Source organism: Gopherus flavomarginatus, chromosome 1, assembly GCF_025201925.1.
Source record: "Gopherus flavomarginatus isolate rGopFla2 chromosome 1, rGopFla2.mat.asm, whole genome shotgun sequence".
In the NCBI taxonomy this organism is placed as follows: Eukaryota; Metazoa; Chordata; order Testudines; family Testudinidae; genus Gopherus; species Gopherus flavomarginatus.
In genome coordinates this window covers 318,153,338-318,170,096 of record NC_066617.1, presented here as the reverse complement: position 1 = coordinate 318,170,096, position 16,759 = coordinate 318,153,338, and the positions used below count along the sequence as shown (strand labels likewise).

At 43.8% G+C, this 16,759-nt stretch overlaps 1 protein-coding gene across 6 annotated transcripts in view; it reads left to right on the top strand.

The window, feature by feature from the left end:
• The window catches only part of LOC127043240 (complement C4-like), a 117,246-nt gene that overhangs the window by 2,402 nt on the left and 98,085 nt on the right, over positions 1 to 16,759 (top strand). The window lies entirely within an intron of this gene.

Below are 16,759 nucleotides of genomic sequence, written 5' to 3'. Positions count from 1 at the left end.
ACAATCATAAACTAAAAGAACTGCATGCATGCAGTGTGGAGCTCACCATTACCTCCCAGTCATTTCCACAGACACAACAGAAGCAAGACACTGACTGACATGGGGGAAATTTAGCTACTGTGGAACATATCTATGAGATTGAGATGCCCTTTACATTTCAAAGCTCTTCCTGGGTGCAGAGTTCAGGAGCCATGTTGTTCTCAGTGCTCAGTACAGACTGAGAGGGAACATGGTGTCCTCGCTCAGGAAGACTGTCTTTGTTCTTTATACAGGTCCTTCGGACTCCAACTATTTTATTAGTTCTTTGTCTGCAGAAAAAACAGAACAATCACAAGTTTGTTAACATAATAATCACTGTCATGCTACTAACCCCAAAGACTAGCACTAGTCTCTGAGAGCTAAAAACTGGGGGAAAGGTGTGCCCAGATCCCTTCCACGTTATCCATACATCAGAATCCCCAGGGTCCCACTGGCAAGACAGTGTAGCTACCCAGCCACATGCTTATGTGTGTAAAGGTCACAGTGGAGGCTATTGTTTTCTTCCATGCTAATACCCACAGAGGTTCCCGTCCCTCCAGTCCCATCTCTTCTAGTCCCTCCTCAAGATCCACTTTTTCTCGGATGCTAACATGAAGGAATGACCCAAGATCATGTAGGGTAAGATCAACTGGATAGAGATGGTTTTATTTACTTGTTTTTTAAATGTATATAATGTAGGTTCATTAAAAATGTATCTGTTTTTAAACACACTCTCTTTCCTCCACCCTTTGCAGTACTGCTAGTTTTATCATGAGTCTCATAATAGTTGGTGTTTCTTGAATCCCCGACTCCCGGAGTCTTGAGAATATGTGAGAATCTCAGCTTTATTTTTTTAATAAAAGAAAGTTTCTTGCCCTCATGGTTGCACAGAGAAGTTTGAAAATGGGATCTGAGTGTAACCCAAAGATTCAAAAATCAGAAAGGTAAAGGAAAAGAACTAAAATTGTATATTTTAATCTCATGATTTTTAATGCCAATCTCAAGATTTTGAAAGGCCTGAGTCATGATTTATGAGTGTATGGATTGGCAATACTGCATATGTTTCTTGTTTTAGATATTAACCTTTTGGGGGTTACAGACTGCTTTCCTCCATGTGCATGGTAGTAGCTGGAAAAGCAGCATTTGGCCAGAAAGAGCCCAGCTTTACTGCACAGTCAAGGACTAGATATGCATCAGTCAGTTTGGTGAGTCATTAAGCTTGATTTGACCAAGATGCTCTTGAGGTAGAAAAGACACTGAAATTGCCCTGGGACTTTCTTAAGGATGGGAGTTCAGCATTAGCACCTCCTGGAAGAGACTGACCATGACTCTGGTCACTACCACCTCCTGCCAGATTTTGTCACTCATCATCTGGTACCATATATCAGATGAAGTAACAAAAATAATTTGAAGCTTTCCAGGCTGGTCCCTGTGCACAGGGATAGGTTGTAAACCATTAACAATACTTTGAAAAAGAAGTACCCCCAAATCCCATACTTTAATGCTTAATCCATCAGCCTTATCTCAAGATGCAGTAATAGCAACGTTTCCCCATCCTTTGTGATAGCAGCAGTGCAGTTGGAAAATAACAGCTGTGACAAAAGGCTCTTTTTTGTGAAGTTCTATTTTGCCAGTTTGGCTTCCATTTTGCATTTGATGTGAGATTTTTTCAGTGTTACCAATTAATACTGCAGTATGAGAGGGGTAGCCGTGTTAGTCTGGATATGTAAAAAGCGACAAAGAGTCCTATGGCACCTTGTAGACTAACAGATGTATTGGAGCATGAGCTTTCGTGGGCGAATATCCACTTCCTCAGATGCATGCATCTGACGAAGTGGGTATTCACCCACGAAAGCTTATGCTCCAATCCTTCTGTTAGACTATAAGGTGCCAGAGGACTCTGTCGCTTTTTATTGCAGTATGGAAATTCCTCGTGTTGAGGGCAAAGGTAGCAGATTGTCTCTTGCTAGATGTAATTCATTTTGTGCCTTAGCCTGTCTAAGTTTGTCCTTTCATGATTGTGTTATTCTTTTATACTCTTCCTTAGCAATTTGTCCACGTTTCCACTTTTTGTAGGATGCACCTACTTCACACCAATGAGGCAAATTCAACTTTACAATTAGGCTTGATTTCATTGGGTGCAGAATCTGCTTGAGCCAGAACTGAATTAGATCTAATATGTAAAGCTTTTAGGGATCCAATATTTCTCACATACCAGAGTAATTTTTTTAAGAGTACTCATTAGATTTTTCTTTTTTTAATGGATTGGTCTAGAACCCCTCTCACAGTAAAGTAGTGCTGCTACGCTACTGGAATGGCTGTACTTACACACTAGCCCTATGGCCAGAAACCCCAGAAGGGAAAGAGCTCGCTACTCCCTCTGCTGGACTCTGCTCAGGGGTCCTGAGTGCTCTTGGCTCCTCTCTTGTTGGGGCTTTGTGGTGAGAGATGGATGACTTAATGGCAAGAAGTGGTGCAGAGAGCAGCAACAGCAGAGTTAAGTGGACTCTGGTGAGACCCCACCTATCCAGCACCCCGATAAACCTGAATCACTAAGCTGCGTTAAGTGGTGGTGCCTCTAGGCAGGACCAGGCAAACAGCTCCCTTGGGACTAGAAGTAGACATGTGAAAACTGTTACATGGACTGCACTTATTTACTGATCCAAACCGTGAGGGGGGTTTGGTGGATGGGTGAGGTGGTGTGGCTAAGGGACCTGTGGGATATTCTCTCCGGCAGGAGGAGAGGGAGTTAGATGGATTAGTGCCACACTTACTGGTAAGGTGGGTATTTCATTCTTTATTTGGATATAGATTCTGTTGCTGGCTTTTCCTGAGTTTATGACAGTGTTCCCTTTCCCCTAATGAGTCCCTTATTTATACACAGTCTCCCAGTTCCTGGGAGTGGGGAAGTTCTGCTTGTTAAGAGCACATAGCGAGGTTGCATTTTGTTTTCCTAACTGTCTGGGTAGAGGTTCAACTTGGTTTACTTATTTGCCAAGAGGGACCCCAGATAAATTGCTGCCTTTAGCCACCTGGCAGAAGAGTTACACACAGACTGGGAGTAGAATCTAGCTCTGTTATATCAGTGCAATCCCATTTCAGGGTGATTCATGTAACTCATACTAGAATTTTTACCCATGGGGCTTCATTCTCACTTACCCTACAGTCACTGTGAATAAGCTGTAGTCACCTTATCCAGTCAGCTGGAAATTCCTTAAGCATAAAGAGAATCCCCATATGTCATGAACACAACAGGTCTCTCTCCACCACCTTTCCCCCAGCTCCTGACATAGGGGATATGGCACAGGCATAAGGGGCCTACTCTGCCTATTCCCAAATAGCCTGAGCGACCTTGAATAGCTGGTCTTAAATTAGAGCAGCCTGATGCTGCTTTAAGTGGCACCAGAGACTGAATTAGCCCTTCCTCAGCCCTTGAATGTAGGGACCACAAAGGTGGTTTAAAGTTACTTTTCACCGCTCCACTCCTTACCACCATTGTTCCTGTACTGAGCAGAATTCAGCTAGAACAGAAAATAGGGCCTGTGGACTTTAGGCCACCAGTTTCCCAGAAAAGCTGTCTGTGATTAAAATAGGGACAGCTCTCCTGTGCCAAAGCAGCTTCTCACAGGTGAGCCAATTAAGGGGGCAGGGCTGAAGCTGGGCTATAAAGGGTGAGAAGAGGCCTCAGTGAGGACAGAGCAGAGCTAGATGGGGGAACCACAGAGTGAAGCTGCAATCCTCCCCTAGGTGTGGTTGGGTAAGAAGGCCCAGCTAAAGGTTTTGTTTATCCTTTGGGAGAGGGCAGGCCAGGCCTTACTTCTTCTCCAGCTGTTCAGAGAGATGGAAAGAGCAGCACCGCAGGGAACAGGGACTGTGTCCAGTTTAAGGTTGGGTGAAAGATTTCTTTTGTATTTGTTTTTTTCAAACTTTGTGTTAGTAAACAACCAGACCCCAAGAAGGGCTGTGATTGGAAGAGAGACGGTGTGGAGTTTCAGGAGCCCTGAAGAAGGGGAAAACAGAGGTGGGGCTCTACAGAGGCACCCTGGCCACAAGGGGATGCTCAGATAACTGCCACAGTGTTATATTCTTAAATTGTATAGAGGAAGAAGAAACGAGTGAGTTGCAATAAATCAGGAAGTCTGTAAGCCATAGAAAAGGGGGCAGTTCCTGATGGCCGTAATTGCTTCACAGAAGATGTGGATGAAGTGGCCCTCATGCTTGGCAATAAATTGTAGTGATCAGCACAAAACATTTGATCATATTACTTTCCAGTTGTTAACATGATAGAGCTGACATAGCCAGGGAGAATATACTATACAGCAGGGCAGTTCCATATTGCTCTGTATTGTCCCACAGACTAGAACAAAGTTGCTTTGGTCTGGAACAGAATGTTCCATAGGGAGCTACTTCACACTAGCTAAATTATACTGGAATCGTTATTCCAGAAAGGCTATGTGGTCAGTTTCCCCTGTGTAGATAAGGCGTAACCTGAACTAAGCCCAGATCACCAAGTCAGCAAAAGACATCCTGGCATCCAAAAGCAATAACTCTTCATATAGAGCTAAAGTTTGCCTTTGGATCCAAGTCTATGATGCCCCCTAACTGCAGTAGGAATCACAGAGTGCACATGGAAGCAGAATTTGGCCTCCTAATTTTCTTCAGACTGTGTCTAACACAGCTGTCCACTTGAGGGCACCATTACTGCACACATGTACAGCTGCTGAGAGAATGTAAACCTTTCATTTACGGCTACTACTATAGTGCTTATATAGCAACCTGAGTACAGATAAACGGGATATGAGCCCTGCATCCAGGAATTTACATTCTAAATTACTAGTTTTTGCTGATTTTTTTAAAGACATGAAAACTATAACTGAAGGCACAGAAAACTGCCATCAACATAGTATGTATAGCTGGATCACAGACTATTCTTCTTTATTTATATGCTAGCACATTGTGGTTATGGGATTATTTTAGATATTACTTTGCAGCCTATGGCTAGTGCTATGTTCTAGGATTCTTTTCCAGGACTGGAGGCTTCTGTTTCTAAATGACACATCTGGTGTACACCTTCTAGTTTTATTAACTACATACCACTGGGACAATGTAACTTCCCGAATCAGCTTTCTCTCTTGCACCCTTCCTAAACTGTGATGTTGATGTTAACCATATTGTGCTGCTGTCTTTAGCTTATTATCATTAATAGTGTCAAATAGGCTGTAGCCAAAATATTTTCTCTCACTTACAAAACTGCAGTGATTTTGCATCACCAGGGCCGGCTTCAGACACCCGCTGAGCAAGCTCCTGCTTGGGGCGGCAGATTCTAGGGGGCGGCATTCCGTCCAATCCTAGGGCGGCATGGCCGCTTTTTTTGTTTGTTTGTTTGCTGCTCTGGCCGCCCTGTAGGGGGCAGAGGAGAGGAGCGCCCTGCAGCAAACTCGGCAGGGCAGCCCACGTCCTTCCCTCCCTGCCGACCGGAGCAGTGCGGAGCGCTCCCACAGGCGGCGCGGTGGTCGGGGCCATGGGGTGAACTCCCTGCTGAAGCCCTGGCTGCCCCTCTTCTCTCCCCCCCGCTCCTTCCCCCTCCCCCCTAATAGACCGGGCACACTCTGCAGCACAGGGAGCCCCCCTGCACCCTGGCTCCGGCCGCCCTGTAGAGTTTTTTTGTTTTGTTTTTTCCCCTGCTTTGCCAGCCACGCCGTTGTCTCCCCCTGCTTTGCCACTCTGGCCACGTCGTGTTTTTGTTTTGTTCCCCCCCCCACACACCCAGGCTTTGCTGCGCCGCAGTTTTTTTTTTCACCTGCTTTGCCGCTCCAGCCACACCAGTTTTTTGTTTTTGTCCCCCCCGCCCCCGCTTTACCACTCCGGCTGCACCGTGGGTTTTTGTTGTTGTTGTTGTTTTTTTCCACTGCTTTGCTGCTCCAGCTGTGCTGCAGTTTTTTTTGTTTTCCCCCCCTGCTTTGCAGTTCCAGCTGCGCTGGTTTTTTTTGTTCCCCCTATCCTGCTTTGCCGCTCTGGCCGTGCTGTGTTTTTTGTTTTTTTTTCCCTGCTTTGCCTCTCCGGCCCCCCCCCCCCCCGCCTTTTTTTTTTTTTGCTTGGGGCGGCAAAAAAGCCAGAGCCGGCCTTGCCTATGGCCACAACTTCTGCTGCCTCTGCATGTAGGGCAGAGACATGGAAGGACTGGACCGGCTTTCCCTGTCCCCCTGCCGCCAGGTGAGCCTCCTATCCACAGGGTGCTCCTGCCCTGTGAGGTCACCTTTTCCTTAATTAGCTCCTGAGGCTTCTTCAGTGAGCCCAACTTGCCACTAAGGCCTTCCTCTGAAGGAGAGCAGGGAGAGACTTGGGCTCTAACCAAACATCCCCAAAGGTTGGTGTGACGGGTCCCCAGGGTGCAACTTGAAACCGAGTTACCACTGTGCCCCCTTAACTCTCCAGACTGGGCTGTCTCTCACAATGCCTTGCTAGTGACAAGCAGCAAACCCCTCCAGGTCCTGTTAGTCACCTTATTTGTCATTGTCACTGGAAAACTATCAATAGAGACTCTCAGAATTATGACATATTTCAGTAACAACCATACAGCAAAATCTCATAAATTCATACACACTAATGGTATGCTTAGTCTGACAGAACAATGGGTTTCAGCAGGTTATGACCTCTTGTATGATATCTTACTTGGCCTGCATTGTATGAAATATATCATAATTATATGCCTGCAGTGACTATGGGGATTCCAGGGTGCTGTTTTGAGGTACAGATTGCCACAGTTGGGATCTGCAAACTCACCCAACCAGAAGCTTCTCCCCACCTCCAATAATTAGCATCTCATCTCTCTGAAGCTCTCCTCTTGCTCTCAAGGCCTCAGGGTGGGGCTTTAATTTACTCTTACAGCCTGGAGGTGACTGAAAGGGGTCTGATCTTTAACACAAGCACCTGGGAAACTGGCACTACTTACCTGAGTGAAATTACGCGCATGCAGGGCCTGTATGTGTGTCTTATATACCCCTTCAGATTGAGGACTAAATGGAAAATGGTCTTTGTATCTGCGAAGTTCTTGCCTTTTTGTGTCCCCACAGTCAATAAATCAATGTGGTTTGCACAGAACCATGTCTGAAAATAGCTAATTGTGTAGTGAATATGGAGCCTTGGAAAATCAAGTAAGTCAAGATTCCATTCTGGAGTCTAAACTGGCCCCAAGTGCTCTTATTCCATTGGGAGGAATGGGGAGCAGACACGGTTTGTCGTCTTTGGATGATTTGTATTGGTTGGTTGGAGGCAGTTTTTTTCAAGGTTGGGTTGACAGTGCAGAAGTCAATTGGTTTGTGCTATGATTGCCAAGTCTGTGTTGGGTACTGCTCTGGATGCTTTATGTGATCCTTCATGATACTAGGAAACATGTTCCTCAAACCAAATAGCTGCTTTAAAATCTTATAGCTGCAGCTAAACTTCTGTAGAAAGTATAGGTCTGTACAAGATCTGGCAAATAACCATCAGACGGAATTACTATAAAATAAATTCAATTTCACATTTCTGCAGTGGTTACCTGCTGGTTGTGGTTGTATCCTGGTGAGATGATGCAGCAGTGTTGCAAACTCTTCATGTTCAAATATGTTACAACTAAACAGGTTATAATTTACAAGAAAAAAATGATTTGCTTCTCCAATTACCTCCCTTCTCCATTCCCTCTTTCTCTTTTCATTTCCCTCCTTGGAAATGAATACAGAGGGACCAAAATGGGGACAGCTTCTGATTGATCAGTGCAAATATTCCAAACATGATTATAATCTATTAGCTGTTTATTTATAACAAATTTGAACAGTACAGAATGCAGCAAAAATCCTTGCTTTTGCATCTGCAATTTTGTCCCTTCTGTAAGAGCTGGCTGGGGGCAGGGGAGGACTTTGCTGAATATTTCAGTTTTAACTTCATGCAAATTGTCCTAACACTGCCATTGTGTATACACCCACCCACGGATAGTCAGAAGAAGAGACGGAGACAACAAAATAGTGGGGAGCAGAGGAGTTGGGAAGAAGATAAGAGTGGCACTGCCCCACCTAGCTGCTTAGACATGGTTGGAGGGGAAGAAAAGTTTTCCTTCCTCTCCTGCACACAAAGTAACCCTCAGCAAGTCTGGGAGAGCATTAAATATTGATGAGACAGCAGCTACCCAAGGTAGTTACTAAAAGCACAGGTATGTGGAAATGAAAGTGCCGCACTAGCCCCAATCAATGGCTACATGGATGCCCTGCCTCACATATCTGCCTCTAGCCAGTAGGAATCTTTTTTTTTTTCTGGACAAGCTCTGGTGGGAACATTCAGTTTGCCCACTTGAACTAATTCATGTTGTCTTTTAAAAATGTCACTAATCTCTGTCATTTTGTAGGATCTTGAAAAATCACAGCATAAACCTCTGTTTTTATAGCAGGGAGCTGATGAACATAAGTATTAAAGCTCAACCTTACTGTGCACAGTATTGTAAATATCCCACCTGAAAGAATGAATCCTCACATTTTAACCCTCACATCACTGACTGTTTTGACAGATTTTCCCAGATCCCAACTTTCCCTAAGAATTTCTTGGTGGCAAACCTAGTGGGAGCGATCACAGTCCTCCCTTCCTCAGCAAAATAATGTGGGTCACCATGAGTATGGAAAGCATAATGAAGAACTGAAGTTGCATTCTGAAACTGACCAGGTGTCTGTCTGTGTGGTATGCTGGGAATCCAGGGCTCACAGGTAAATGGGTTGTACTTGCTTTTCCCTTTTTAAAAATATGTATATTCTCCTCAGCAAAGATGCTGAGAAATAATATGGAGGAAAAGATCAGTTCTTCAAGCGGAAAACCAGTGAGAATCTCTTCTCTGTAAAATAAGAATAGTAATATTTCCTTTCTCCCCACTCTTTGGCTGTCACATCTGTTCAGACTGTAAACTTTTCGGGGTAGGGACTGTTTATTACTGTGTATGTATGCACAGTGCCTTACACAATGAGACCCTGGTCTCTATGTCATTAATACGAATCTAGACAATTTCAGATTTCTTTCCTTTTCAGAGAACTCTATTCAAATGGACTCTGTGAATCTACTGCTTTGGCCTGCCCTCAGTACCTTTTCAAAATGAGAAGGATAGCCAGGCTTGTGATCTCTATCAGCATCTCCAGCTATCACAGAGCAACACAAGATTCAGCTAGTCAGTTGGTTCATGATGACCTGGGACAAGAATTCTTTAGTGTGTCCCTTTCAGGACCATATGTATTTAAGACCTCTAGTTTACACACCAGGGCATTTCTACGCTTAAAATACTGCATCAGCGCAACTGCAGAGCTTAGCTGAAGACACCTTAATCCACCTCCCCAAGAAGCAGTAGCTATATTAAGGGAGAAGCTCTCCTGTTGACATAGCGCTGTCTACACAGGGGGTTATGATCAGTTTAACTATAACACTCGGGTGTGGATTTTTCACACTGCTGAGCGATATAGTTATTCTGACATAGCTTTATAGTCTGAAGCCAGGTCTACACTGTCTTTCTTCTGAAAGAGAGTCTACCTGACCTCTCCTTTTATGGTCCATGAGCTCTGCCTGACATCCTTCAGCTTCTACATCTCACAGTATCCTGTGCCAATACTGCCCAATGGGCCATTATCTTGCTCTCCATCTGAGAGAGGAAAAAACTTAATACAATTTTTAGGTTTTTCTTCACTCACACTCCAAGTCAGACACCTTCTAGAACTCTGGGTTAGGTGTCCTTTTTTAGATAGGTACAATATATGGCTACTAAACTAGGGAGTTCTTGTTCTGTTTATGCACAGGGAATTTTGCCTGTCTCTAACATTCATTTTGAAAAGGCATTTGGAACAGGTCAAAGGAGCAGAGCCATATTGTCTCATTTGAATAGTCTACTTAAAAGCAAATAAATTATAAATTGACAGGATTAATCAACGAAGTGACAGGGCTTTTTCCAACAACGAGGGTTTCTTCTGCGGGAAACACATGAGATGTTTCCTGTAGAAGGAATGTGTAAAGAGCTTGAGGTAATCACAAAAGCAGAAAATTGAAGCCCAATTTAGTGAGCTTATTCATATCTTGCTGGATGAGAAAAAAGTGCTTTTGGAAGATCTTCAAGCTGAAGAACAGAAAGCCATTGCTATCATGCAAAACACAAAGAAAGACCATGAAGTGAAAATGAAGTTACTGGAAGAAGAGAGAGAAGACATTCAAGAAAAAGTGTCTGTCTCATTCAGTGGAGGTACACTATTTAATTTTTACTTTGTATCTGAATCCCAGACTGTTTTGTCTCTGTGTATTGGACTTTGGCTCAACAAATGAATCAGTATGACGGTCAGCAAAACCTTAGCAGATAGGTAAATATGAAAGAACATTGACTTTGGAAGATATACAAGAGTTTAAATATTTTAGTTGAAGTCCTTCTTCTGCCTTGTTACAGAGATGTGCAGTGACAGGTGCAGGTTCCATGGAATGTCAGTTTGTTTTTGTTTTGTTTTTTTTAAAGGGGACTTCCAAGCAACTTTGTGTATTATGTTAGAAATCCCTGTGCTGTCTAGATTGGGAGATTCTATGGTGACTCGAGAGCTAATGAAAGAGATGGAAAGTTAAGCAACCGAGAGGAGAAGGAATTTCTATTCTAATTGAATAAACCTCTTCTGGGGCATGCATGTGCACAAATACCTATTTAAATTCAGTAGTCAGTGTCTATTTTGGAGAAGGGATGTCTTTGTTAAGGATTCAACAGGCCTCTCTTGATTGAAGATTTGCAACATTAACAATATACATGTCCTGTAGATTCTCCAGGGGAGACCTGATATTTCTTAATGACAAAAATCAAGCAGGGATGAAACTTAACAGATGAAACATCTGGGCTGTCTTATACATAAGGAAGCTAAAAATGGCACAAACCCAGTTTTTTAGAAATCTTTTTAGATCACCTTTAAAGAGTGATCCATGAAAAGGTCTGAGTTTTGAGCTCATGTGTTTCAGAGGCATAGTGACAGACTCCAAACTAAGCAGCTGTTTTTCACAGCTATACAAACATTATTCTATATCCAAATAAGACTGCCCAGACAACGGTACTATGACCTCCCATCAAATAATGAAGATTGGAAATAAAGCAAACTTTTGACATGATCCCACAGTACCTTTTGGGTTGTGCCAGCTGAGTGCACCATTTCTTCTTTTAAGGGCTGGCAACTTGTTACTTTAAACACTGGCTGACCTAATTTATCAAATCTATCTCATTTTAAATTGGCAGAACTAATTAAGTTATTCTTGAAGAGGCAGGGGACTGGGTATGGGGATACTGATCATTATTTTTCTTCCTTTCCTATGCTCTGGACAGAGTGTGAAGTGACCCTTAAATATTGGTGTCTTGCTCCAGTTAGTGATGGAGAGCGCCCTATAATTGCATGATTGCTGATCTTTGATATCAATGGTACAGGGATCACTTGAGTCTTGACTTACAAGTGCCCATAGAGGAACATCAGTCTCTTCTGAAAAATGTCAGTAGGCTTTGCATGTTCCACTTCTGTGTTTTCATTAGATCCCACATTAGCCTCTTCCGTGCTCATGCAGTATGAGAGCGCTTTTCGGTTCTCCAGACTTTAGCTTGCCCAGGTTCTGCTGCCAAACCACAGTCCCAGGAGAACATGAGTCCAGCCTCTCTGGAGAACTTTCGTTGGCATGAATTGTTGCTATTTTCCTATAATACAAATTGGCTCCAGGATGGAAATGATAGCACCTACTGCTCAGTGTGCTTTGATTTAAGGATTCCGTAGGCCTTGAAGGAACTGCTGTAATGGTGACCAGGGGCCAGTTAGTGTCAGCATTACGTAGTCAAAATGGGAATGACTGGGGAAGTGTGGACCCAGATCAATCTCAGTTCTTTGGGGGTCTCCTTGAGACTTCTCTTACCAGGTTTCAGCACAGCCTTTGTGTCCCCTCAGATCAATTCTCTGTTCTTCAAAAGGCAGTGGAATAATTTCTTCATGCCCTCTCTTCCTCCTTGTTGACTGCTGGCTGGGGAATGTGGAAGCCTGCCAAGGGACTAGTGAAGACGAGAGAGGTCACAGTAAATTTCTGAGTTGAAGAAAACTAACTATATCTATTTATCTCCACTGTAATCTGGGAATTCTAAAGTTGGCAGCTGCTACAAACCCTGCACAGCCATTCTCTCGCTTGCTTTAATCTAGAGCAGAGTGAAATGTTTTTCTCTGCCCACAACAAACATATATGACTGTTTTTAATTTCCTTTGGTTCACATGATGTATATTCCACTCTCTCAATGTTAGTGAACCTTCTGTTAACCCCAGAGTCCACAGTGTGCTGCAGTAACTGGCGACTTCAGAGAAGGGCTGAGTGACTGGCGGGTGTCTGGAGTTGAATATGAGGCTTTCAGTGGGTTCCGTTAGTTCACCTTATCCCTTAAAATCAAAAATAGTTGTAAAGTGCAGCACTTCAGTCAGTGCAACCACAAACTTCAGTTTTGTTAAACATGTGGAATTTGTGCTGGTGAAGGCATTAGCTCAAGAGCTCTGGTAAACGAAGAGTCCTCCATCTTGTCCCCTTCCTTGCCTAGTCTCTTAACGTCTGCCTCCCTGCACTCTGTCCCTGGGACTTCTTTCTGTGGTGGAAATGGCACTGTCATTTCAGAATTGGGGTAGGAAGAGCCCAGTTCTGGACCTTCTCTTGCCTATGGGGCAATAGGGGCTGCTGCAGCTCCAGATAAACACAGATGTTGGCAGGACCACCTGGCCAACCCCTTCTTCTATCACCACTCAGTGACCATCTCTGCCTTCATGCCTGCCTGACCCCGACATGTACAGAGTAGGGTTCAGAAACCCTTCAGAGCACTGCCAGTCAAAATCAGTACACTCTTAATAGTCTTGATTTACACCACTGCTGGACAGTGCCTGCAATTTCAGCTCTGCCCTTATGCAAATTGGAACAGGTGACAACTCTACTGCCTACAAATGTGCCAGCTAGAACCAGTTATGGTCTTTGACATGTGGAGATAGATGAATGGTGACCAGGGCTATCTATCTTAGCTCTGTATAGGGCCCCCATCACTGTAGTACCTGAGCGCATCACTATCTTTAATGGATTTTTCTCCTCCCAGTCCCACCTGTGAGGCAGGGAAGGGCTACCTCATTTTACAGATGGAGAACTGAGCCACAGAGAGACTAAAGTCACACAGGAAGTCTGTGGTGGAAGAGGGAATTGAATCTGGGTTGCCTAACTCCCAGCTTGCCGGTCCATGCTTCCTCACCATGTTGGGCCCTAAGCATCCATCAGCTATTAATAACTTTCAGTCATGACTGTGGTGGACAGAATTTGACTTGGTTACCTTCAGGTGAAAGGCTGTGGTCCCAAACTTTCAAAGCTGGGTGCCTATAGTTGGGCTCTTAAACCTACTGACATCAGTAGGCCAGGCCACTTCTATTTAAATGCCTAAATGAGGATTTAGGAGCCTTACTTTAGGCCGCCAGGTTTAAGAGTGTTGCCTCTGTGTCTCATTACCTATTTCATGAGCTTTCTAGTTTAACTAAAACTTATCTTTGATATTGAGGATTGTTTTTCTTCTGCAGTCATCTACCAGCACTGCCCAGTTTCAACAAGTATAAAGTCATTCCTCATTGGCATAAATTCAATGGACCAATCCAATATGCTGCTTAGAAAAAAATGTTTGCAGATCTCAGTCCAGGTACTGTCCCATTTTTTTTTTTTTAAAGAAGGTTGATTTGCTAAAATGAATCCTGACTAATACTTAGCAACTGTCTTAAACATTGCTAAGAGAAATTGATCTGCAGGTATGTGTAACAATGTATGTATGTGATAAGAACTAATCCAGTACAAAGAACTCTTGAGAGAGTTTTATAGAAATAAAGCATGAGCAAGTCAACTATCCTGCTTCAGCAGTCTTGCCATTGCTGAGACCAAAAGGGTATGTAGGGGGCCTCTATCCCTCCCTACAACCAAATGTGTGGGACTGTGGCTCTGTTCCCTGGCACACTGGCTAGCAGAGAGTAGCTGTACCCTGAACAGTAACTTCCTTTAAGCTTCAGAGCAGGAGGGAGAATTGGGGAAGGAACTTCAACTCTCTCAATTCTTTCAGCCTCAATTCTTTCCTGCAGCTTTTCCTGCAATAATGTAACTACATGCAGCCCCCCGACACCCCCTGTCCCGGGCTAGTGATTGGGTCCCAATCTAACTGATAATTAGTAAGTAACTATATTACGAGTCCAAAATGAAGCATGTTTCTGAAATGTAACAAAGGCCTTGAAAGTTAAAGTAAATTCATCACAGGAGGGCAGTGTTCCATCGTTGTGACTATCTTTAGCCTTTTCAACAGAAATTCTGTAGGGACTTCTACTTCACTTGATGGCATAACAACATCTTATCTGTTCATTTCTGTTGTGCCAATCTCATACATTTTTATTTATTTATCTTGGAAGGGTTTTATGCTTGTTATGTATGTTAGTTTCTCAATTAAAAACTTTTCTAGTGCAAAAAGGAAGAACGCGGGGGGCTGTCTGTAAGTGAGGATAGGTCTGTTTCCCAAGATCTGTGAGAGTGAGGGATCATCTTTCAGGACAGGTTGTAGATCTTTGATGATGCGCTGGAGAGGTTTTAGTTGTGGGCTGAAGGTGACAGCTAGTGGCATTCTGTTACTTTCTTTGTTGGCCTTGTCCTGTAGTAGGTGACTTCTAGGTACCCTTCTGGCTCTGTCAATCTGTTTTTTCACTTTAGCAGGTGGGTTTTCTAGTTTTAAGAATGCTTGATAGAGATCTTGTAAGTGTTTGCCTCTGTCTGAGGGATTGGAGCAAATGCGGTTGTATCTTAGGGCTTGGCTGTAGACAATGGATCCCGTGATGTGTCCTGGATGGAAGCTGGACGCATGTAGGTAAGTAGGAATGTAGTTTCATTCAGTTTTCTAAATATAGTTAACCCAGATTTCTGCTATTTACCCCTCAACTACTTACTTTGGGATTGCGTGAGGATTACGGTGCTGTTCCACATGCATAAGACTCTTCTTTTTTTGTTCCGAAAGACATTGTTTAAACAAATATGGATTTCCCTGCCAGGAAGACTTTTCATTTTAAATGATTTAACTTAATGAATTATAGTTTAATGAGAGTGTGGAGTTGTTGACCACAATAGAGCAAATTTCATGGGTAGCGTGGTATGGAGGAACTGGGTGAGTGTGGAATGGGCCACTACAGGGTGGGGAATAAGGGGTGGAAATTCTCCATCCCTCCCAACAGAGCAAATTTTGCAGAAATGGATGTGGGACAGTAGTGGTAGTTCTGATAGCAAGTATCATGGCCTTGCTTTGACTATAAAAACAACCTACAAATTCTTAGACAACTGCCTTTTAATACCTGTTCTAGGCCTATGATGTTAATAATTAAGGATCAGACTTAAATGTTATATGCCAAAGGGCAGTTTATCACTAGAAAATCTGGGCAGTTCTCATGGGCTCACTTCTTGTTTTCAGTTGTCAGTGAATCAGATGGGCAATTTTCCCTTTTCTTCTGTCAATAAAACCATGTTTATGAGTCAGTGTTCCGGGAAAGGGCTCCTGAAATTGGACTTGATGGTGGTTTTAGCTAATACTTCTGTAATGCCTTTAATAAAGAACCTTTAACAGCACAAACAGGTAGGTGTTAATTACTTCTGTGGATTTAAATGACATCTGTGTGTCCAACCCTGTATGGTACTGATTGCACCCAACTCCCATGGATTTCAATAGGAGATGAGGGTGCTCAGCCGCTTTGTAGGATGGGGTCCTGGAATTACAGTGACTGGTTCAATGCCATGGCCAAGGGTGTCTTCGGCCCTTCCTGAGGCTGAGTCCTAGTTTGTGTTACTGCTCCTAGTTAATGGATTTAGGATTAGCGTCACAAAGATACTTAGGTATGATGCTGCAGAGTGTCACAACACTTAACTTTTAGGTGCCTGGAAAGTCACAGGAATTCACAAAGCCTGCATTACACAGCTGGGCTCCCTATACAGTGAATGGGGAGAGAGAGGCACCTTCCAATACCATTCACAAAAGCCAACATGCTTGATGCTGTGGACTAAACCTCGATGCTCTCATGGAGACAGGAGCCTAAATCCAGGCTCTAGGGAGACCCCTATCTCTGCTAGCAATCTGGAGCTAGGAGCCCGCTTTGGAGTTAGTCGCCTAAGGCAATTTATTTTATTTATTTATTTGCAAGGAGGGGGGTGGTTGTCCACAGTGCAATAGCGTGAAGAATCATTTGGGTGAGAAAGAAAGCATGAGACTGACACTGTAGCCTAGGGTCAGGGCACTCACCTGAGCGGTGAGAGACAGAGGATCCAGTCCCTCTGGGCTGATGACACCTTGTTTTTTTACAGTGGAACAGCTTTTTCAGGAGAGACAAAGGGAGCCCTACAACAAAATATTCTATAGCTCAGTGGGTAGAATGCACTCCAGTCAGATGGCTGAGCCCTGTTCAAATCCCTTCCACCCGCCACGCCTTCAGGCAGTGGTGCGGATTTGAACTGGTGGTTTCCTACTTCCCATTTGGGTAACTAACCATTGGGCTAAAAGTCTTCCTTCCTCTCCTCGACTATTTTCTGTGCACTTGCTTAAGGGGCCCAAGCTGGTAGGTGGCCTCCGAGCAGGCCTACCAGATCAGGCCCTGCACACAACTTGGCTGGCTGAACAACTGTCCTCTCTGGCTCATGAATCACTCTGTGGCTTAGGCAG